This window comes from Sorex fumeus, unplaced genomic scaffold (assembly GCF_029834395.1).
Source record: "Sorex fumeus unplaced genomic scaffold, SorFum_2.1 ptg000002l, whole genome shotgun sequence".
NCBI classification, from domain to species: Eukaryota; Metazoa; Chordata; class Mammalia; order Eulipotyphla; family Soricidae; genus Sorex; species Sorex fumeus.
Genome location: NW_026606059.1, coordinates 36016336 through 36040777, shown reverse-complemented (window position 1 = coordinate 36040777; position 24442 = coordinate 36016336). Strand labels below are relative to the sequence as shown.

At 37.8% G+C, this 24442-nt stretch overlaps 1 protein-coding gene across 2 annotated transcripts in view; it reads left to right on the top strand.

Annotated features, from left to right (window-relative positions):
• NKAIN3 (sodium/potassium transporting ATPase interacting 3) overlaps positions 1-24442 on the top strand; it is a 618508-nt gene that overhangs the window by 314611 nt on the left and 279455 nt on the right. The gene's annotated exons all lie outside the window — the stretch shown is intronic.

Genomic DNA, 24442 nt, shown 5'->3' with positions numbered 1-24442 from the left:
ATTGAGTACCCATAATCTCTACCAGAGTCCATTCTCCATGAACAATGATCCTAGTAGCCCTACCACCCCCACACCCTATCCCTTCCACCCTACCCTGACTCTGTGGCAGGGCATTCCCTTTTGCTCACTCTTTCCTTTAGGGTGTTGTTGTTTGCAACAGAGGTTTTGAGTTTTTGAGTGGCCTTTGCGTTTGGTCTATAGTCTACTTTCTTTCTTTTTTTTTGATTGGTAACCAAGCAAGCTGGACACAATTCTTTGTTGAATCCCAGCATCAAGTAATTTCGTACAGGATTCCTAGACTGAGATTAGATTAGACTCAGTCATAGCTTCATCTTGTAGTTCCATCTGCTTTTCTTTTTTTTCAATTTCTTTTATTTTTATTTATTCTTTTATTAATTTTATTGAATCACAGTGAGATAGTTATAAGCTTTTATATTTGGGTTACAATCACACAATGATCAAACAGCCATCCCTCCACCAGTGCACATTCCCCACCACCAATATCCCTGGTATAACCCCCTTTCCCAACCTCCCTCTGCCTCCATGGCAGATATGATTCTCCATAAACTCTCTCTACTTTATGTTTATTACAGCACTGTTCACAATACCTAAAGTCTGGAAACAACCCAAGTGCCCTAGAACAGATGACTGGTTATAGTATACTTTCAGCACACATCTCACTTCCAAGCGAGTCCTCCAGACATCCTTTACTGGGTACTCCCTTCTCTATCTGAGCTGCCTTTTCCCCCAGCATGTGCTGCCAGCTTCTAAGCTCTGGAGCAGACCTCCTAGTACTTACCTCAACTATTCTTGGGTGTTCAACTCCCCTTCTGTTACTTTATATTCCTCAGATGATTGCAGTCTTTCTATGTCTGTCCCTCTCTTTCTGACTCATTTCACTAAGCATGATACTTTCCATATGAATCACTTGTATGTAAATTTGATGACTTCATCTTTTCTAACATCTGTGTAGTATTCCATTGTGTAGATGTACCAAAGTTTCTTTAACCAGTCATCTGTTCTTGGGCACTCAGATTTTTTCCAAATTTTGGCTATTGTGAACAGTGCAGCAATGAACATAGAAGTGCAGATGTCATTTTCACTGTACTTTTTTGCCTCTATGGGATATATTCCCAGGAGTGGTATTGCTGGGTCAAATGGGAGCTCAATTTCTAATTTTTGGAGAACCGTCTATACTGTTTTCCAAAAGGGCTGAACCAGTCAGCATTGCCACCAGCAGTGAAGGAGGGTCCCTTTCTCGCCACATACGCGCCAGCACCGGTTGCTTTTGTTCTTTTGGATATGGGCCAGTCTTTGTGGTGTGAGATGTTATCTCATTGTTGTATTGATCTGCATCTCCCTGATGATTAATTATGTAGAGCATTTTCTCATGTGCCTTTTTGCCATTCGGATTTCTTTTTTGAGAAAGTTTCTGTTCATTTTGTCACCCCATTTTTTGATGGGGTTGGATGTTTTCTTCTTGTGCAGTTCAACCAGTACTTTGTATACCCTTGATATCAATCCCTTGTAGGATAGATATTGGGTGAATATTCTTTCCCATTCTGTAGACTGTCTTTGTATTTTGGTCACTGTTTCTTTTGAGATGCAGAAGCTTCTTAGTTTAAGATAGTCCCATTTGTCTATCTCTTGTTTTCACTTGCTCTGCCAGTGGTGTGACATCTTTGAAGATACCATTAGCTTCAATGTCATGGAAAGTTTTGCCAACCTTGTCTTCAGTGTACCTATGGATTCTGGTCTGATGTTGAGGTCTTTAATCTATTTTGATCTTCCTATTGTAAATGGTGTTAGGCATAGATCTGAGCCCATTTTTTTGCATGTAGCTGTCCAGTTTTGCCAGCACAATTTGTTAAAAAGGCTTTCCTTGCTTCACTTCACATTTCTTTTTCAGTTATCAAATAATAGGTGATCATATATTTGGTGGGAGATGTCAGTATATTTAACCCTGTTCCATTGGTCTGAAGCTCTGCCTTTGTTCCAGTGCCATGCTGCTTTAATTATTACTGCTTTGTAGTAGAGTTTAAAATTGGGGAGGTTGATTCCTCCCATTTTCTTTTCCCCAAGAATTGCTTTAGTTATTTGTGGGTGCTATTGTTCCATATGAATTTCAGGATTGTTTGCTCCATTTCTTTGAAGAATGTCATGGTTATTGTTATAGGGATCACACTGAATTTGTATAATGCTTTGAGGAGTATTGCCATTTTGACAATGTTAATTCTTCTGACCCATGGGCAGGGGATATTTTTCCCTTTCCTTGTGTCCTGTTTTATTTCCTGAAGTAGTATTAAGTAGTTTTCTTTGTACAGGTCTTTTACATCCTTAGTTAAGCTGATTCCTAGGTACTTGATTTTCTGGGGCACAATTGGGAACAGGATTGTTTTATTTATGTCATTTTCTTCTCTCTCATTATCGGTGTATAGGAAAGCCATAGGCTTTTGGGTATTTATTTTATAGCCTGCAATTTTACTATGCCAGTCTATTGTTTCTAGGAGTTTCTTGGTAGAGGTTTTAGGGTTCTCTAAGTATAGTATCATATCATCTGCGCATAGTGAGAGCTTGATTTCTTCCTTTCCTACCTGAATGCCCTTAATATCTTTTTCTTGCCTAACCACTATTGCAAGTACTTCCAGTACTATATTGAACAGCAGTTGAGAGAGTGAGCACCCTCGTCTTGTCTCTGATCTTAGACGAAAAGCTCTTAGTTTTTCCCCATTGAGGATGATGCTTGCCATAGGCTTGTGGTAGATGGCTTTAACTATAATGAGTAAAGTCCCTTCTATACCCATTTTGGCAAGAGTTTTCATTAAAAAATCAGTGCTGGATCTTGTCAAATGCTTTCCTCTGCATCTATTGATATGATCATATGCTTTTTATCTTTTGTTGTTGATACGATGGATTATGTTAATTGATTTCCAAATGTTAAACATTCCTTGCATACCCGGGATGAATCCCACTTGGTCATGGTGTATGATCTTTTTGATGACTTGATGAATTCTATTTGCTAGTATTTTATTGAGAATCTTCACATCCATGTAGATTCAGGGATAATGGCCTGTAGTTTTCTTTTCTTGTGGTGTCTTTGTTTCCTTTTGTTATTAGAGAGATATGAGCTTTATAGAAACTGGGAGAATTTCTGTTTCTTCAATTTCCTGGAAAAGCTTGAAAAGCAATAGGTCCTCTTTATTATTTTTTTTCTTTTTGTGTCACACTCGCCGATGCACAGGAGTCACTCCTGGCTCTGCACTCAGGAATTATCCCTGGCGGTGTTCAGGGGACCATATGGGATGCTGGGAATCGAACCCGGGTCAGCCGCATGTAAGGCCAACACACTACCTCCTATGCTATCACTCCAGCCCCATGGTCCTCTTTAAATTTTTGGAAAAAATTCGCTGTTGGGATTCCATCTTTACCTTGGCTTTTGTTTTTGGGAAGACTTTGATTACAGTTTTAATTTCCTTGATATTAATAGGACTACTCAGGTAATCTAGATCATTCCTTAGATTTCTATCTGCTTTTCTTCATTCTCTTTACCTTTCAGTCATTTGATATTTCTTTTACATAGAAGATTCAAGGTTTTTAGATGTAATTTGGGGGAGGAACACACAAATAAAACAATTCTTGTTCTATGTTCCCGCAAGTGAAAAACTTATCTGGTCTTTGTTGTATTTGTTCTTATACATTATTGAATTCATTCTTATAAACAGTATCCTAGATCAGAACGTCATGAATGAGACAAATTATGTCAATAAAACACTTCAAAATTATACATTAAATTTATAGAAGACTTGGCACAATATAAATTAATCTCGGCTATCAGTACAAGACCATACTTTCTCAAGATGTTAGAACGTGACTCAGGTTCTTAGACTGATTGTGACATCAGTTTTATTTCTGAGTATGTTAGGTATTCTTTAAATCTCAGTGGACACATTTTTGATAAATTGCAAGTAAGTAAAATCATATGCTATGTGAGAATAAATATGTGCTAAATAAAAATGAAACTGTTGACATCATAGTTTTTTTATTAGTATTTAGTTAGATACAACATTTAATGTCTGCCCACAGCAGGTGATAAGCAAATAGTAGTTTTCTCTCCTCTAACTTTATCAGAAACATAGTTGTAAAAAAATTAGTACTATACTTTAAAATATGAGATTCTTTGAAATATAACTCAAAGCATCACAACTGTTGTTTTATAATTTTAACATAATTTAAGTTGCATTATTAAGTGGTAAATATACTTATTGCATGAAAAATTGTGAGTAAAAGCATTATCCTTATAAATGACTACAAATATGGATTCCAAGAAATGGAATGGGTAAAGTTAAGATATACTTTAGCAGCTCTAATAAAGTAAAACAAGGGTAGAAGTTAATGTAAAGAGAATCATCAAAGAGAAAATAAGCTGTTACTTTACTTATTACTTCCTTTAACACTACTCATTTGATTACACCTTTGATAAACACCTTAATTTTCAATTGATGGATTCTCTATAGTATAAAAAAGTTGATATATTCGTTTCTATCCATGTTACTTTATAATATAAAAATGATTTTATTTATTTATTCTTGAGTTTGGGTTCACAGCTGGAAATGCTCAGGAATTACTCTTGGTTCTGCACTGAGGAATCACTCCTGGCAGAGCTCAGAGAACCATATGGGACGCAGGGAATCAAACCCAGTCGGCTACATGTAAGGCAATCACATTACCTGCTACACTATCTTTCCAGCCCACAATTTTATTTCTAAATTAGGAATATAGCACTTGCTAAAAATGTATACTTTGAAGAGATTCTTTTAAAAGGAAATTCTTGCAAGTGGTCTCTGCCTCGAACAAAAATGATTTTTTTGAAAAATGAGAAAATGCTCTTAAAGAAACTTTTGGTCCACAGTTCTCTCTTCTGTCTTCTCATGCTGGGTTATCATGAAACCTCCATGGGAGTCTTAAATACCATAGCAGGCATGTTCCTTCCAGCTGTTTGTGGGATAGTATAGATCACCCAGCCTAGGGGTTCAACTATAGTGTTATTGGATCCATTATGACTCCACTGGAGGATTGAAATTCAATCTCCAATCACTGTTCTGTAACAAATTGGCACTTTGGACGTTTGTTAAAATAGTTAGGATCTTCCTGGCTTGAGCTATTCATGGACTGTGACTTCATTTTTAAGGTTGACTTACACTTGAGAAAGTTGAAGGAGTTAAGTTGTAAGAAATTTCTGATAGAGAAGGATTCTTAGAACTAAATCAAATAATATAATCACTTCAGTTAGAAATTAAGGGATGTCCTTTACTAATATGAATAGATTATTCCCTTCATTGCCTATTTTTGTGAAATTTTTATTCTGAATGCATATTAAAAATATACTGTAGTATTCACTTCCTTATTTGTTTATGACAGAATTTGCTTTATGTCTGCATCAGTTTTTGCCAGGAAAGAAATATAAAACCCTCCTTTGGCAAGAGTCCACTAGAAATACAGAATTCATTTAAAAAAAATAACTATATTGCTAGAGGAAGTATTTTTAAAGTTTTCTTGATCACTGGAATCCTACTTCCTCCCATAATTAAGCCCCAAAGCTTTAATTTGTTTATTTAGCTAAGCTAATTGTGTTGGTATAAGATTACTGATTAAAATAATCACTTGATCACTTGACATTCTGTTACTCATGGATTTGCTCGAGCGGGCACCAGTGATGTCTCTATTCAGCCTTGTTGCGTGCTAGTGTAGCCCAATAGCATCTACTCATTCTAGGAACACAAAGAGTCTCAACCCGATCATTCAGAGTCTAACAAAGAACTCTGATCATCTCATAGGTGGGCAGCCACACGATCTTTTATCGCATATTGTGCGATAGTTGCCAATGTTGTGGATGTCTCCCTTCTTGTACAGTAGTACAGTTTTGCTGGTTTTCCGTTGGGACAGAACCTTGCATTTGCATTCAGACAGGTAGTGTGTGAAGAGCCCAGCCAGTATATTGATGAGTACCGACGGCATATTCTTTAGGTGTTCGGATCTGACCTTGTCTGGGCCTGGTGCTGTTCGCTTCTTTACCAATGAAATGACATGTTGGATTTCGGAAGGGAGAATGTTGGGAACTACATATCCATCCTGTGGAATTTGGTATGTGGGCAGGTGGACGTGGCTATTGAAGAGATCCAAATAGAAGTCATGGATAATCTTCTCCATTGCCCTTCTGGAAGATGTGATAGATCCATCAGGACATCGGAGAGCAGTCATCTTGGTCTTGTAGTTGGCGAAGAACATGTGGCATTGTGAATGCTTTTGCTGGCTTCTTCCACATCTGCCAGCACTGCTGCTCTTCTCTCTTTGAGGTCTTCCTTTATTGCTTCTCTGAACTGCTTTGCAAGCTTGGATGTTTGCTTACAGTTGCCTGAGGCTTGCGCCAAGTCACGTTGGTGAATAAGTTTAAGAGTTTTTGAAGACAGGCATCTTTTTGTGGCTATCTCTCTCGGCATTCCTCGCACAATCATGAAGGTTCTGAACCAATCGTATGCCTTGTCAATTTTGTCAACGACAGCATCTTCCCATGTAGCCGCAATAGTGCCAAAGAGCTCCCAGTTGTTGGTCATTCTGGGATTTCTCTTCTTAAACTTTGCAGTTCTTTCTCCCAGCTCCATGAAGTAGAATTTTGCACAAAGGAGATGGTGGTCTGATCCTGTTTGGAATTTTGGGACAACAGTGATATGGGTCAGGCAAAACCGTCGATTGAATATTATTTGATATGCCAAAACCAGTAAATACAATGGGTCTCATTAAAATAATCATTAGTAGTCAAAACATCAAAAATTATTTTAGTAAACTTCAAGTTTCATAACACAATGTATTGTGCCTAAAATTGAGGGACTAGAGAGACAGTGGGTAAAAGAGTCACAGTGGGTAGGAAGATTGCTTTATACATGGCCAACCCAGGTTTGATCCATGGCACCACCCAGGTATGATCCCTGAGCAGAGAGCCAAGAATAAATCCTAACTACAGCCAGACATAACCCAAGTACAAAGTTTAAATAGCCAAAATTTTAAAACAACCAAAATTTAAGTAATTATATTGTATTATTTTATACACATATATTCACACATCTGATCTATAAAAATGTTATTTAACAAGTTTTTTATATGCTTTGAATTTATACTTGATTTTTATGTCTTAAATAAATCTATATACTATATAGCAAAACAATGCCCAAAAGTAGAGAGAGAATATGGGGAATATTGTCTGCCATGCAGGCAGGGGGAGGGTGGGAAAGGGGGGTTATACCGGGAATATTGGTGGTGGGTAATGTGCACTGGTGAAGGGATGGGTGTTTGATCATTGTGTGATTGTAACACAAACATGAAAGCGTGTAACTATCTCATGGTGATTCAATAAAATTAAAAACTAAAGTAAAATAAAATTGAATTTAAAAAATAAATAAATCTATATAAATTTGTTATAATTTATAATCCCATTATATAAAAGATGACTTCTCCAAACTACTCTAATATGATGTTTTTACAGCATTAAATATTGGTACACATTATTTGGGGATAGGTACGATTTCATTTGATAAATAAGCGTATACTTCAAATATTTTACAGATTTTATGCGGTATTATTTAATATCTTCATTTTTATGAGCATCCTTATATAAGACACATACCTATGTTATTATATATAAGCACATACTTGAGTCTCCTATATGTTAACTCATTAAATCTGAAAAATGACATAAATAAGGGTCCAGAGAGATAGTGCAGAGATTATAGTGCTCTCCTTGCAACTCTCCAAAACTGATCAAATTGTCTTGATACTTAATACTTTCATAATGATGCTTCTGCACTTGCCCAATTAAGATAAATTCCTGACAGTGGACATAAACTGAATAAAACTAAACTTGAATACAGTTAAAAGTATTTTACTTAGAGACAGCATCAGACCTTTTATGTCATTTTAATACACCTGTTCTTGCATTATTTTGATCATGTTTTCTTCATGAAAATGTTTGACCATTCTTTGGGAATTTGATTCAAGAGTCTCTTTCTTTGTAGAAGTAACTATGCTTCTATTGCAAGGCAGAGAATGAAACTTTTCCCTGTGTGCATCTATAGCTTTTTGAACACAGCATATATAGCATTATAATTATTTTATCTTTCTTTTTTTACTCCACTGGAATATAAACTAGTTCCTCCAGGCCAAAAATTCTGTCATTTGTATTTGTACCCCCAGGTCCTACCTCATAGCAACAGTTAAATGCCACTTACTGAACAAATGAATAAATGAACAAAAAGGAAAACTAAATGGGTGATGTTCATAGAACTGAATCTAAAATAACTAATGTGATTCTGGTGGTAAGAATGAATCATTAAAAAAACTATTTTATGCTGCTTCTCCAGTCTTTGCAGTCATTACAGTCATTAGCCATTACTTTCACTTCCTAAACTATCACTCTCTAAATGACATGGGATCATGTGATTTTCATATTGTCTGTCACTCAAAAGCATAATATGGTCTCTAGAGAAACCAACAACTGTAAATTCTCTTTCAATGAATTCTTTGTGAAAATGTCAGAACTATCTTGAACTTGGTATCAATAGAGTAGCTTGAAAATTTAAAATATGTTTTTTAAGTGCTAAGTATTGCTATTTAACATTAGGGTATCATTAGACATAATCCAAGGAGCTTTCCTATTTATACATATATGACTCTTTCAAGGAAAAAGGGTTTTTTCATAATATTTTATTTTTAAATAGTGTAAAAATACAATATACAACTTAAACTCAAATATATATATTGAAATATTTGTTTTTATTATGTATTCTTCATTGATAGATAATTGTAGGTGCTTTTGTGGAGTGAGGGATTTACTTATTTACATTAAAACCTATGTCACACATTATGAAGTTATATCAATGAATTTTTCTGAAAATAAATCTTACTCTGAAGAAGTTCTAATCACTTCATTAGTGTGGTTGGTCCCCGCAGGAGCTGTAATAATGGCAACATTAGATAATACATGGTTTCCTAGGGTTTAGAGAGAGTAAAAAAGCTCATGTTTTTTTCCTGGACTGTCAGAAACTTACTGAAACCTATGAAACCTTCTCCTTAGTCCATGGTATAATTCCTGAGCAAACTATAAATTTTAGGGCAGAAAGAAATGACTCTCATCTCTCCGTGCTCCATATCACAGCCTGGGCTCTTCGCATGCTCCTGCACTGGTATTCTTCTTCTTCTACATCCTTAGTCCCCCTTGCTAGTCTCTCCACACTCTACCTGGCTGCCCTGCTCTCTCCCACTCTCTCCCTTTATCTCCTGTCTCTCCAACTCCCCAGCATTCTGGGCTGACACTAGGCCTAGTCTGGTAGCCAAATCAACATAAGAAAGCCCTTCCTGAGGGCCCCACCAGGTTCAAAGGAAACACCAACGAAGAGGTATTCCAAAACCCTTCCTCACTGCCCAAGGGCAAAATGCCTCCTAAGGTGTGTTTACCCTTTCCTCAGTCCAATAACTCTATCAACATCTTAATACTAGTTATTTTTGTATGGACACCATAAGAGATACTCTGAGGCTTGTAGGACTGCTTTCCTCAGAACATTTTATCACAGACTCAGACTACAGCGCTCAAGCCAGATTAAACTTTCCTAACCCTAGCAGGGTCCAAATCTAGTTATTACTTTTTGCATCATGACAGCATTTTCCCATGACCAAGCTCTTATACTTAAGCATTATGGCACTTTGGTCAGGCCCATCTCAATTCCAGGGTAGCACATAGCTTACCACTTGCTCTGGTTACATCCAGTCCCTAATCGGGACCCTGCTTTTGGGGGTACTGGGAAATAAGGGCAGCTGAGGTTTAGGTAGAGAGAACAGATGCCCAGAAGGAAAATAACACTGAGTCACATTACAAAAGCATAGCATATACTGTCTTCTTGTGTCCATACAAAAAGGACATTGCCTGAATAAACTATACAAAGGACTTAGGGAGAAGAGAAAAACAATATTTACAAGTCAATGGAACACAAAGAAAGAAGTTACAAATAAACACAAAAGAATGGGAGCACTGTGATGGGAGCAACCCAATAAAAGTAAACTACCTGAGGCTATTCAGGAAGAACAAAACAGTGTTATCCTACATAGGGGGAAAAATCAAGAAAAGAAGAGGTCCCAGAAAGCAGCCTGTTCGTAGCTTAATTTTTATCACAGTAAGACCTATAGTTTCATAACTGCAAATGCTAGTAAACTTCTCAAAATTTATATGTAACTGCTGACACTTATTGATAGCTGTCTGTAGGCTTGCCATGCATCCCCTAATGGTCTTCTGTATATGAAAGATAACTGTAATTAACATTTGATGAAGAAACTGAAGCTTGACCAAGATAGCACAGCTGGTCAGTTTCTGAAAGATGAAACACCTCAACACCTCCTCTGAAGGACAGAGAACTGGTCCACTTAGATGTGGGTGGGAGAGCAGAAAAGATAACTAGATCACAAAACACATCACTAACTATAAATGTACTTTCTATCTCTTGTGAGAAACCTCCTGTCAGAATTTACCATTATTGGGACCAGAGACATGGTATAGCTGGTTAGGCTCTTGCCTTGTGTGTGGCACTTTGCACTCTATTTATCCTCTGAGAACTTCCAGAAGTGATCCCTGATTGTAGAACCAGGAGTAAATCCAGTGCACTAGTGGGTGTGCTCCGCCCCCCAAAAAAAAGATTTGCCCTCATTATATAATATGTTTTGTTGCAAAAACTCAGAATATCATCAAATAAATAATATAGAGGTCATAAAACAAATAATATAGAGGAGACCTAGAGATGATATGATAGTTAGAGTGCATGCAAGATATGCATTGAAGGCAGTTCCATTTCCAGAAAAACCTGGTCCTCCTAGCATGGTTGGGTAAAACCCTAGTGGCTATGAACACTGTCAACAGGTATGGCCCTGAAGGTCCACAACACTACGGGTCAGCCTGAGTGATCACCAGCACCACAGGGCCAGAGCAACGTTTTATTCTTATACCTTTTCATAGAATCACTAGCATAATTTTGCTAAAATCAACTGAAAATTATGTGTAAGGACCCTGCACACCCTCAGCGCTGCTTGGTAATCCCCTATCATCTCTAATGCTAATTAGCTGATTGTTCTGAATTCTTTCATATATGCAATAGGAATGTTGTTTTGTTACTAAAAATCAAGCAACAGGAAAAAGATGTATAACAAGTTTGATTTGTTTTTATTAATTTCACAGAGTAATTTGTTTCTGGTTTCACTGGAACTTTCCACTAACTTTTGTCATCTATTCTCTACCAAAAACATAAAAATTCTATGGGACATATATGAAGTTTTAAGACTATTACTACCATTATTGATGAATCAGATCATGAGTGGATCCTATCTGGAATGGAGATACAAGAATCCACTGGACTCAATTGGATCTAGGGATCCATTGCAATCTGTGTGCCTCCTAAATCTTGGTTACCTCGCTATACAAATATAGAAGTGTCTCAAAATAGCTTTTATTAGGTTATTAGCACTTACTATGATAGATCCCTAAAGTTTAGATTTATGATATTAGTTTTATTTAGCTTTTTTAGGGCTGTAGCGATAGCACAGCGGGTAGGGTGTCTGCCTTGCACGCAGCCAACATGGCCAACCCGAGTTCGATTCCTCCGCCCCTCTCGGAGAGCCCGGCAAGCTACCGAGAGTATTCTATATGCCAGACACAGTAACAACAAAGTCTCCAATGGAGACGTTACTGGGCCCGCTCGAGCAAATCGATGATCAACGGGAGGGCCATACATGGCCATACATGGTTTTAGAAGCATAAAAATATTTGCAAATTATTGTGAGCAAATATATGATCAAATGAAATATATGATCACTTTTTATTTTAGATTAAGTCCATGAAGGCAGAACTTGGATATCATTATATCAAACATAACTCCTTTGGGAGTTCATTAGTTTTGAGATTTTTATGGTGAAAGGAACAAAGGTGATTGTATTGTAGCTGAGTGCTCTGTATACTTTCCAAACATAAAGAAACCTTTTCTAAAAGCTCATTTGAAATAGGATATATCAGTTACATTTATCTGAATTTTAGAGATTTTTTTTAAAGTTCCCACTTTAAAGAAAGAGTCAATCCTTCGTGTTTTTAAAATACTCATAAATTCATTGGCTAGAGGTTATCAGTTATATAATATGGTTAAATTTCAAAGTCTTTCATGAGACTATGGTTTGATCAAATGTTTTCTGTGATTCTGCCAAAACAAGTAACCCTGTTTTGATCTTTTTTTATTTTGTCTGCCTCTAGCAAAAAGTGGGAAAGTCCAGGAGGAATGAGAATAACATGTATCTCACTATTCTTACTGTGAAGTTGAAACCCCAAAGCTAGTCACTCCTGAAGAGAAGAGCTCTTAATGCAGCATCTGTTTGGACTAAAGCTTCCCGTGTAGATTTAGCTTGGATAAATGTCTAGGAAAATGTTTGGTCATCTGCAGCTTTTATAGCTCTTTAATTAAGTATAAATTAATTTTTGCAATTAGTAACAGTAATTATGAGCAATTATGCAAAGTACCATGTGAAACATTAAACATAGTATGTGGATCAAAAAGAAACCTAATGTATTTTGAAGGTGCTCCTATTTGTCACTATCCATATTACTTAGGCATAAAATTAAGAAGCAAAGGACACTTATTGAGCTGCAGTTAAAATGGGGTGTGGTTAATGATTCATAGATTTATAGAAAATGTAATTTTCTTCTTAAAGCCTGATATAGAAGGATCTGACCCTGGAGGTAGAATTTAACAACACACCCTTTCTCCTTGCCATGTACACAGAAATTAAACAAGAGATATTCAGCCTCCCCGAGCCTCTTTAGATATACTCCTCTTTGGATATGAGTAATTTACACTTGTACTATGTCCATAGCTATAATGAAGACTTTAAAGCTATTTGCATTTGATTTTAAAGTTTGCAGTTTGATTCTGAAAGTTAAAATCCAATAGATAGTATTTATACATACAACTTAACATTTGCATTATAAGTGGTCTAAGTTTTATACAGCTCCAACTATAAGATAGGGGTAATTTCTCACCTTGTATTTCCTATATTGTCATCCCAGTGCCACTCATGAATATTGCAATAATTTCTTCACTTTTATATTCAAGACGATGCCTCATCTTGACCAGTAAAATACATTTTAAAAAACCTGCTAATATACTTGAAGAAGGATATTGATAGCAAACAATAATAGTTGGAGATTTTAATTAACACTGCTTTGTCACCTCTCCATAGACCCACCAAACTAAAGCTCAGCAAGGATATACTTTATTTCAGGGAAGATATGGAAGAGAGGGGATAAGTAGTCCTAATTATGAGACTTTTCATCCCACAAAAGCTGAATACACATTTTTCTTGCAGTACATATGGGATTTTCTCCAAGATAGAACACATGTTGGGCCAAAAAAACATACTTCATAAAATTAAGATGATAGAAATTGTATCAGATATCTTTACAAACCATGAGGCACTGGAAATAAAAATAAATCAGACCCAGAAATGGAGAATCAAATCAAACATTTGAAAATTAAACAACACACTACTGAACAACCAGTGGCTTAAGAGGAAGTGAGGAGGAAATCAAAAGATTCATGGAAACAAATGAAAATAAAGATACAAGCAACCAGAATCTGTGGGACACAGCAAAAGCAATGTTAAGAGGAAAATTTATAGCTCTGTAAGCATTCATCAGGATAGAAGAAAGAGCCTACATAAATAATTTAACTACACAGCTTAAGATCCTAGAAACTGACCAACAAAAGGAGCCTAAACCAGGCAGGAGGAAGGAAATAATAAAACTTAGAGCAGAAATTAACGAAATGGAAGCCCAAAAAACAATCTGAAATATCTAAAACCAAGAGCTGAAATATTTGAAACCAAGAGCTGGTTATTTTAGAAAATAAACAAGACTGATAAATGACAGCAAGACTCACAAAGAAAGAGAGAGAAAGAACCCTAATAAACAGAATGAGAAATGAGAAAGGGGACATCACAACTACAGAAATTCAAAAGATCATCAGAGATTACTTTGAGCACCTTTATGCCAAAAAACAAGAAAATCTCAAAGAAATGTATAAATTCCTGGATTCCTATAGCCTCCTAATATTGAACCAAAAGAACAGACCTACCACTATCAAGGAAATTGAAATAATCAAAAGCCTCCCCTAAAACAAAAGCCTGGCCCAATGGATTCACTAGTAAATTCTTCGAAACCTTTTAGGAGGATGTACTTTCAATCATTTTCAAACTTTTCCAGGAAATCGAAGAATCCAGATAGTTTCTATGAGGCAAATATCACCCTGATACCAAAAGCAGACAGAGAAACCACAAAAAAATGAAAATTATAAATCAATATCCCTGATGAACACAGATGCAAAGATCATGAACAAAATCCTAGCAAATAGAATCCAACAACTCATCAAAAAGATCATACACCTTGACCAAGAATTCATCCCAGGGATACAAGAATGGTTTAACATTCACAACATATCAATAAAATAAAAAGATAAAAAAAATATAAAAGAGCAAGAAATGTGAAGTGGAACAAGGAAACCCTCTTCAACAAGTGGTGCTGGGAAATCTGGACAGCTACCTGCAAAAAGAAATGAACTCTGACCTCTGTCTAACACCAGGCACAAAAGTCAGATCAAAGTGGACTCATTATCAGACTTGAATCCATATAGTACATGCAGGAAAATGTAGACAGAATCCTCCATGACTTTGAAGCTAAAAGCATCTTTAAGGATGAAACACCACTGACCAAGCAAGTGGAGACAAACATAAACAAATGGGACAATAAACTAAGAAGCTTCTGTACCTCAGAAGAAACAGTGACCAAAATATAGACAGCCCACAGAATGGGAAAGAATTTTTACCCAATACCCATCTAAAAAGAGATTAATATCCAGGATATGCAAGACACTAGTAGAATTGTACAAGAAAAAATCCTCCAACCCCATCAAAAAATGGGGAAAAGAAATGAACAGAAGCTTCCTCAAAAAAGAAATACAAATGGCAAAAATGCACATGAAAAAACACTCTACATCACTAATTATCAAGGAAATGCAAATGAAAACAATGAACTCTTATCTCACACCACAGAGTCTGGCACACATTCAAAAGAACAAAAGGAATCAGTGTTAGCGTGGATGTGGGGAGAAAGGGACTCTCTTTCGCTGTTTTTGGGATAGCTGACTAGTCCAGCCTTTTTTTGAAAACAATAGGGACATTCCTTCAAAAAATAGAAATTGAGCTTCCACATGACCCCAAAATATCAATTTTGGGAATATATCCCGAGGGTACAAAAAAACAGTAGAAATGACAGCTGTACCTGTATATTTATTGCAGCATTGTTCACAATAGCCAGAATCTGGAAACAGCCCAATTGGCTGAAAACAGATGACTGGTTAAAGAAACCTTTGTACATCTACACAATGGAATATGATACAGCTATTAGAAAAGATGAAGGTATGAAATTTGCTTATAAGTGGATGATCATGGGGAGTATCTTGCTAAGTGAAATGACTCAGAAAAAGAGGCACAGACATAGAATGACTGCATTCATTTGTGTAATATAAAATAACATAATAGAAGACTGACACTCAAGAACAAGTAGACACAAGGGCCAGGAATATTGCTCCATAGTCTCATGAACTGGGGGAGAAGACAGCTGGAATAGAGAAGGGATAACTAAGTCAATGATTGTTGGAGGAATCGTTTAGGATAGAGACATATGCTGAAAGTAGATAAACAACCAAACATGATAGCTTCTCAGTGTCTATATTGCAAACCATAATGCCCAAAGTAGAGAGAGAGAGAGTATAAAGAAAATTGTCTGCCATAGAGGCTGGGGAGGGGGGAGTTGGAAAGGGGAGGGGAGGATTATACTGGGGATTTGGTGGTGGAGAACATGCACTGGTGGAGGGATGGTGTTCAATCATTTTATGACTGAAACTCAAACATGAAAGCTTTGTAACTGTATCTCACAGTGATTCAATAAAAAATAATAAAATAAAAATAAAAACCATATAACAATATTAATAAATGCAGAGAAAGAATTTGGCAAGGTCCAGAACCAGTTCAGGATAAAAACTCTCAACAAAATGGGAATTAAAGGAACTTTCCTCAGTATTGTCAAAGCCATCTACCACAAGCCCACAGCAAGTATTATTCTCAATGGGGAGAAAGTAAAAGCCTTCCCTCTACCTCACAGACAAGACAATGTTACCTACTCTCACCTATTCAATATGGTATGGAAGTCCTTGCCATAGCAGTTAGGCAAGAAAAAAGATATGACGGGCGCCTACATGGAAAAGGAAGAGGTCAAGCAATCACTATTTGTGGATGAAATGATACTATACTTTGAAAGTCCTAAAGACTCTACAGAAAAGCTTTTAGAAACAATAGGTTTGTATAGTAACATGGCAGGCTACAAAATCAACACCCAAGTTTCCTATATATAAATAGCGAAAGAGAAGAGATATGAATAAAACCGTCTTGTTCAACAATAGTGCCTCAGGAAATCAAGTACCTTGGAATCAACTTAACTAAAGAGGTGAAAGACCTATACAAAGAAAATTACAAAACACTATTTCAAGAAATAAAAGAGGACACCTGAAAATCCACCCCCTGCTTATGGATCGGGAGGATTAACATTGTCAAAATGGCAATACTCCCCAAAGCATTATATAGACTCAATGTGGTCTTTATAAGGATATCGATGACATTCTTCAAAGAAATAAACAAAACACTCCTGAAATTCATATATAATATTAAAGTTCAAAGAATATCTAAAACAATTCTTGGGGGGGGGGAGCCAGTGAGGAAGGAAATGAGTGGCATCATCTTCCCCAACTTCAAACTGTACACAAAGCAGTAGTATTTAAAACAGCCTTGTATTGGAATAGAAACAGACTCACAGATCAATAGAATAGAGTTGAATACCTTGACAAGACCCTCAACTATATGATCACTTAATCTGTGATAAAGGAGCAAGAAATGTGAAGTGGAGCAAGGAAAACCTCTTCAACAAGGGTTCTGGGAAAACTGGTCAGCTATATGCAAAGAAATGAACTCAGATCTCTAACACCATGCACAAAAGTTATATGAAAATGGACTAAAGACCTCAATATCAGATCTGAATCCATAAGGTACCTGAAGGAAAATGCAGGCAGAACCATCCATAACATTGAAGCCAAAGGTATCTTTAAGGATGAAACAACACTAACCAAACAATTGGAAACAAAAATAAACAAATGGAACTAAATTAAATTAAGAAGCTTCTGCACACCATAATAAATGATGACCAAAATACAGAGACAGCCCATGGAATGGGAAAAATTATTTACCCAATACACATCAGATAAGGGGTTAATATCCAGGATATATAAGATACTGGCAGAACTTGACAAGAAAAAACCTCTAACCACATCAAAAAAAAAAAAACGGGGAGAGGAAATGAACAGAAACTTCCACAAAAAAGAAATATAAATGAACAAAAGACACATGAAAAAATGTTCCACATAGCTAATCATCAGGGAGATACAAGTAAAAACACAACGAGATGTCATCTTACACTACAAAGACTAGAACACATCAAAAAGAGTAAGAATAACAAGTGCTGGCTTGGATTCAGGGAGAAAGGGACTCTCATTCATTGTTGGTGGGAATGCCAACTTATCCAACCTTTTTGGAAAACAATATGGACATTCCCAGAAAAACTAGAAACTGAGCTTCCATATGACCCAACGATACCACTTCTGGGAATATATCCCGGTCATGCAAAAAAAAATACAGTAGAAATAACATCTGCTATTGTACGTTCATTGCAGCACTGTTCACAATAGCCAGAATCTGGAAACAACCCAAGTGCCTGAGAACAAAACTGGCTAAAGAAACTTTGGTACATCTACACAATGGAATGCTGTGCAGCTGTTTAGAAAAGATGAAGTCATGAAATTTGCTTATAAGGGGGAGGACATGGAGAGTATCGTGCTAAGTGAAATGAGTCAGAAAGAGAGGGACAGACTTCACTCATTTGTGGAATATAAAATAACATAATTTGAGACTAATACCGAATGACAGTAGAGTCAAGGGCCAGGAGGATTGATCCAGTGTTGGAAGCCTGCTTTAAGTGCTGAGGGAGAAGGTGATTGAGATAGAGAAGGGATCACTAAATCAGTGCTGGTTGGAGAGATTGCTTGAAGTGGGAGCTGTGTACTGAAAGTAGACAAAGGGCCAATCAAACATGATGGCCTCTCTGTATCTGTATTGTAAACCATAATGTCCCAAAGTGAAATCTCAAGGCCAACCTAGGCTGCCACAACGAAGGAAGACAAAAATGATCGTCTGTACTTTCAATGCACGTAGGCCAGCATCAGATGCATCCATCGAGGACCTGATGGTACCAGCGCGAATGATCAAGTACGACATCATTGGTCTGACCGAGACAAGAAGGCACAAATCTCACCATGCCGTTTTCGACACTGGAGAAGAATTGTTCCTCGGAAAATGCGATAAAAGAGGTGTTGGAGGCGTCGGTGTCCTTGTCAACACAAACTTGGCCAAGAGCATTGATTCATTCGAATGCCTAACAACCCGAATCGGACATTTACATTTGAATAGATGTGGCTCACTGCCTGCAGTTTCTATCTTCGTTGTCTACGCACCAACATCTCATTATGATGAAAGAGAAATCGAGAAGTTCTACATGGAGCTAGAGAAGTTCTATAAAGAAGACCACACCTTCTACAAGATCATTGTGGGTGATTTTAATGCCAAGATAGGACCGAGAAGATCAGCTGAAGAACTTCACATCGGGACCCATGGCCTAGAATGGAACGAACAGGGTGAGAGACTGTCTGAGTTCATCATGTCGACCAAGACCATTCATGGTAACACACAGTTCCAGAAGGCAGAATCTAAACGATGGACATGGGAGTCTCCCGGTGGACGATTCCACAACGAAATAGACCACATCATATTCAATCGACGGTTTTGCCTAACTGATGTCGCTGTTGTCCCAAAATTTTGAACGGGATCGGACCACCGTCTCCTTCATGCAAAATTCTACTTCACAGAGCGAGGAGAGAGGGCTGCAAAGTTCAAAAAGAGAACTCCCAGAAAGACCACCAACTGGGAACTCCTTGGTACTATTGCGGCAACATGGGAAGATGCCATTGTTGACAACATTGACGAGGAATACGATCGACTGGTTCAGCACCTCCATGAATGTGAGAGGAATGCCAAGAGAGAGATAGCCACAAAAAGTCGCCTATCTTCGAAAACTCTTGAGCTAATTCGCCAGCGTGGTTTGGCGCATGCCTCAAGCAACCGCAAGCTAACGTCCGAGCTTGCAAAGCAGTGCAGAGATGCGATCAAGGAAGACCTCAAAGAGAGAAGAGCAGAAGTACTGGTAGATGTGGCAGAAGCCGGGAAAAGTATTCGTAATGCCCGCCTGTCCTTCGCCAACTATAAGACCAAGATGACTGCCCTCCGACGTCCTGATGGATCCATCACATCCTCCAGAACAGCAATGGAGAAGATTATCCATGACTTCTACTCAAATGTCTTCAATAGCCATGTCCACTTGCTGACATACCAAATTCCACAGGATGGGTATGTCGTTCCAATGTTCTCCCTTCCGAAATCCGACACGCCATTTCGTCGGTAAAGAAACAAACAGCGCCCGGCCCAGACAAGGTCAGACCTAAACACCTGAAGAACCTGCCGTCAGTACTCATCAATACACTGGCTCGGCTCTTCACTCGCTACCTGTCTGAATGCAAGGTTCTGTCCGAATGGAAAACCAGCAGGACCGTACTACTGTTCAAGAAGGGAGACATCCATGACATTGGCAACTATCGCCCCATCTGCCTATTGTCTGTCATCTACAAGTTGTTCACTCAAGTCATCCTGAATAGGATTGGCAGAACACTAGATGAAGGACAACCATGCGAGCAAGCAGGGTTCTGCAAAGGATTCAGCACCATCGACCATATCCACACGATAACCAAGCTCATTGAGGTTTCTCAGGAGTTCAAGATGCCGCTCTGCTTAACGTTCATTGATTTAAAGAAGGCCTTTGATTCTGTTGAGACGGAAGCAGTCATTGAAGCCCTAGCCAATCAGGGCATCCAAACCCAATACATCAGGATCCTCCGTGAGCTGTATTGCGGATTCACTACCAGGATCTCACCATTCTACAAAGAAGTGATCCTTGATGTCAAGAGAGGGGTGCGGCAGGGTGATACCATTTCACCGAAACTCTTCAGTGCCACCCTCGAGAACATCATGCGACGACTGGAATGGGAAGGAATGGGAGTGAAGATAGATGGTCGGCAACTACACCACCTCCGCTTTGCTGATGACATTGTTTTAATAACACCAAACATCAGCCAAGCGGCACAAATGCTGGCCAACTTCGACCATGAGTGTGGAAAGGTAGGACTACAGCTGAATCTTACGAAGACAATGTTTATGAGAAACAGCCTTGTTCCTGACGCCCCATTCGCTCTCAATGGAACGGCCATCTCTGAATGCAACAGCTATGTGTACCTAGGTCGAGAGGTCAACATGACAAATGACCTGGCACCCGAGCTGCGCAGGAGGAAGAGAGCGGCTTGGAACGCCTTCAAGAACGTTGAAGAAATAGCTAAGAGGACGAAGAACCTCCGGCTCCGGGCACATCTCTTTGATTCCACTGTTCTTCCTGCATTAACATATGCCTCAGAGACCTGGGCCCTACGCAAACAAGATAAGAACACTATTCAGGTTATTCAGGTCTCCCAAAGAAGAATAGAAAGAGCTATGCTTGGAATATCACATTTCACTCAAATGAGAGAACGAATCCGGAGTTCTGACATCCGTCGAAGATCAAGGATCAGGGATGCTGTCTCATTTGCTAAGGTGTTGAAAATCAGATGGGGGATGGGGGGATGGGAGGATGGGGGGCGAGGGATATTATCCTGGTGGTGGAAAATGGGCACTGGTGGAGGGATGGGTATTTGATCGGGGTATGACCGAGATCCAAGCACAAAAATTTGTAAATCTACAACTGTACCTCATGTCGTTTCACTAATAAAAAAGAAAAAAAAAAAGAAAATCAGATGGGCTGGTCACGTAATGAGATTTAAAGACGACCGTTGAACTAGAGCTGTTACTGATTGGATTCCACGGGATGTCAAAAGACCGCGTGGCCACCCACCTACCAGATGGTCAGACTTCTTCGTCAAGATCATGAACGATCTGTTTGAGGCCCTTCATGTTCCCGGAGCGAACAGATGCCATTGGGCTACACTAGCACGCGACAGGGACAAATGGAGACGTTACTGGCGCCCGCTGGAGCAAATCGACGACTAACGGGAAGTTAAGTGATTAAGTGAAGTGAATGTCCCAAAGTATAGAAAGTAAGAAGGAACGTGCCTGCTATAGAGGAATGAGGTAGCGTGGAGTGGGGATGGTAGAATCGATACTAGGGACATTGGTAGTGTGAAAGCTACACTGGTAGAGGGATGAGTGTTTGATCATTGTATAACTGAAACTCAATTATGAAAGTTTTGTAACTGAATCTCAGAGAAATTCAATAGTAAATAAATAAATTTTAAAAAGGTGATGCCTCACCTTAGTATACATTTAAATTTTCTTGGTATGCTTGTTTGCATTGGTTTAGTGTGCACAGCCAACAGGGCTTGGGATCTGTTCCTTGCTCTGTCTTCAGGCATTGCTCAGGGGACAATACATACTGCAAATCAGACCTGGACCTCTCACATGCAAAGTATGCACTCCAACCCTCTGAGATCTTTCTGTGTGTTTTTGAACTCTGCTTTTCTTGCCTAGTTTGTTTGATTTCCCTCCTCTCCCTTCCCATTCCCTTCTTTTTTTCCCATCTCTTTTTTCTACCTACCTCTGCCTTTCTTATTTAACCTTTCACTTAAAAATAGTCATGTTGTTCTTTACTGCTTCATGTTTTATTTTGAATTGGTGACAAGTTGGTTTTGTTTACTCTGGGATATCTTGTTGCCTTTTCTAGCACAGCGGTAGGGCGGTTGCCTTGCATGCAGCCAACATGGCGGCCGACCCGAGTTCGATTCTTCCGCCCCTCTCGGAGACCCCGGCAAGCTACCGAGAGTATCTCGCCCGCACGACAGGGCCTGGCAAGCTCCCCATGACGTATTCGATATGCCAGACACAGTAACAACAAAGTCTCCAATGGAGACGTTACTGGGCCTGCTCGAGCAAATCGATGAACAATGGGAGGGCCTTTACCTTTTTTACTTTTCTTTTTTTTAATTCTCTGCCTTTATTTAAACTTCAGATTCTTAGAATGCCTTATTCATTCTCTTCTTTGCTGTGGTATCTCTCAGGTAGCTTATGCCCTCTGTATTCTGCTGTCTCATGGATTGATGGTTTTCTGTCTGTGCTCCCTTGTACCTTTGATGATTTCTCTTCACTGTCCTTTTGAATAAAAATCACTCTTTTCTGGGTGCCATGTTCACTAATGTACAGATAACTTTTAACAATGGTCACTCTTAACAAATAAATGAAACTGTTGTTTTAAGATTGTTTCCATTTCCATTTTCTAAAAACAATAATTGATATCAAGTATTCAATTTGAGTTCAATGACTATTGAATTGGGAAAAGATGTACCCAATCTGGGAACTGAGGCTTGGGCCAGAAACTTCAGTACATGATTGACAAGAATCAATTAGGCAGTATCTCTAAAATATGTTCATACTCTGAATTTTCGAAGCAACCTGAATATAATTAACTTTTATTTGCTGACTCCGAATCATTATTAATGTAAAGTTGTAAAGTGAAAATTGATGTCTGAAGATTACAACATTTAGAGACATGAGTACATGTAAACATTAAATATTGAAAAAAATTTTAAATGATAAATTAAAAAAGCAAAGATATTTTGTTCATTTTTAAATTTCTGTTGCTAATTGACTTTTTAAAGACATACCCAAATCTATTTCTAATAGTTGGTGTATATTTTAAAACTTTTTAAAGACATACCCAAATTTAGTTCTCATAGTTGGTGTAGATGTTGCAACTGTCTTTTGTCTCATTCTTTTATTACCCCCTTTGTACTGTATACTCTTATCTCCAGCCACCATAAATCCACTTTAAATAAGTTAGCAATGGATAAAATTAATAGAATTTCTCTAAGAAAGAAAATAAATTATAAGTGGCACAGGTTTGTCATCTTTTTATTAGTTGTGTTTTCTTCAACATCACAGAAGAGAATGTCATTCATGCATCTTTTGACAGAGAAGAAAATGGGTTTTTCTCTGTTTGAAAAGTTCACTTTAAAGGTTTTTGTGATGACAGCTTTCAAGTAGGCTTTCTTTCCCTAATGAATTTCCTGCAGTGGCTCTTCAGGGTTTTTTGGGTTTTTTATTTTGTTTTGCTTGGGTCTTTTCCTACTTAGATTCATCCTGTATGGATATAAAAGATAAAATAAAAATGCACATTTAAATCACTGATGGATCAATAAATAAAGTATTAGGGGAAGGTTCCTGGGAGTTAATTAGAGTGGAAAGCAAAGACAGGACATTGAAAATATGGCACAGACTTTCTGCACCACTCTGATTATTTTGTGTTATAGACATTCCTGTGCATCTTCCCAGGTGTGAGTACAGGTGATGGTGACAAATCACTGGGAGATCAGGATAAATGCATGGGTTAGATATAGTTCATATGCGGTTGTATTCAGGCATTTGCTCTCTTTGCTTTTCCTCCTCAGCTTGCTGAAGGTGAATCTTAACTACGGTTGTATTCAGCTTACTGGATGAAGGACATTTCTTTATGTCCAGGAAATTAAAGCTATTCAGGCATGCACCTGCAGCATATTTAGAAAAATACCTAGGGTACCATTTTCATTTCATATTTGTAGTTTCTAGTAGTATAAATATGACTAATGGTTAAGTCACTTTATTAGCATAACTTTTATTTAAAAAAAATAGAAAAATACTTCAAGTGTAAGATTAGTGTGTAAATACAGCAGGTGGAATGATAAAAGTTTTATATAGAGTGAAATAAATATAATGTGTATATGATAGAGTCATTGTTGGCATTAACCGGATTATGTGAAATTTATCTGTTTCACCATAAGCAACTTAGGTGTCCATTATATTAATGCAGAATCGTTTTAAAATGTAATCATATGAAATGCAAATCTAATAAGCTGTTTAATTAGTATGGTTTCATAATTTTATTGGAGTCTTCAGAGGGACTTTACCTAATCTAAAGAGATTTTCATGCAGGTATATTAGCTCAATAAAATAGGATTAAAAAGGGTTATTTAAAGCTACTTAATCTCTAATTCCAGAGCAAATGAATATGTATACTTTATTTGAA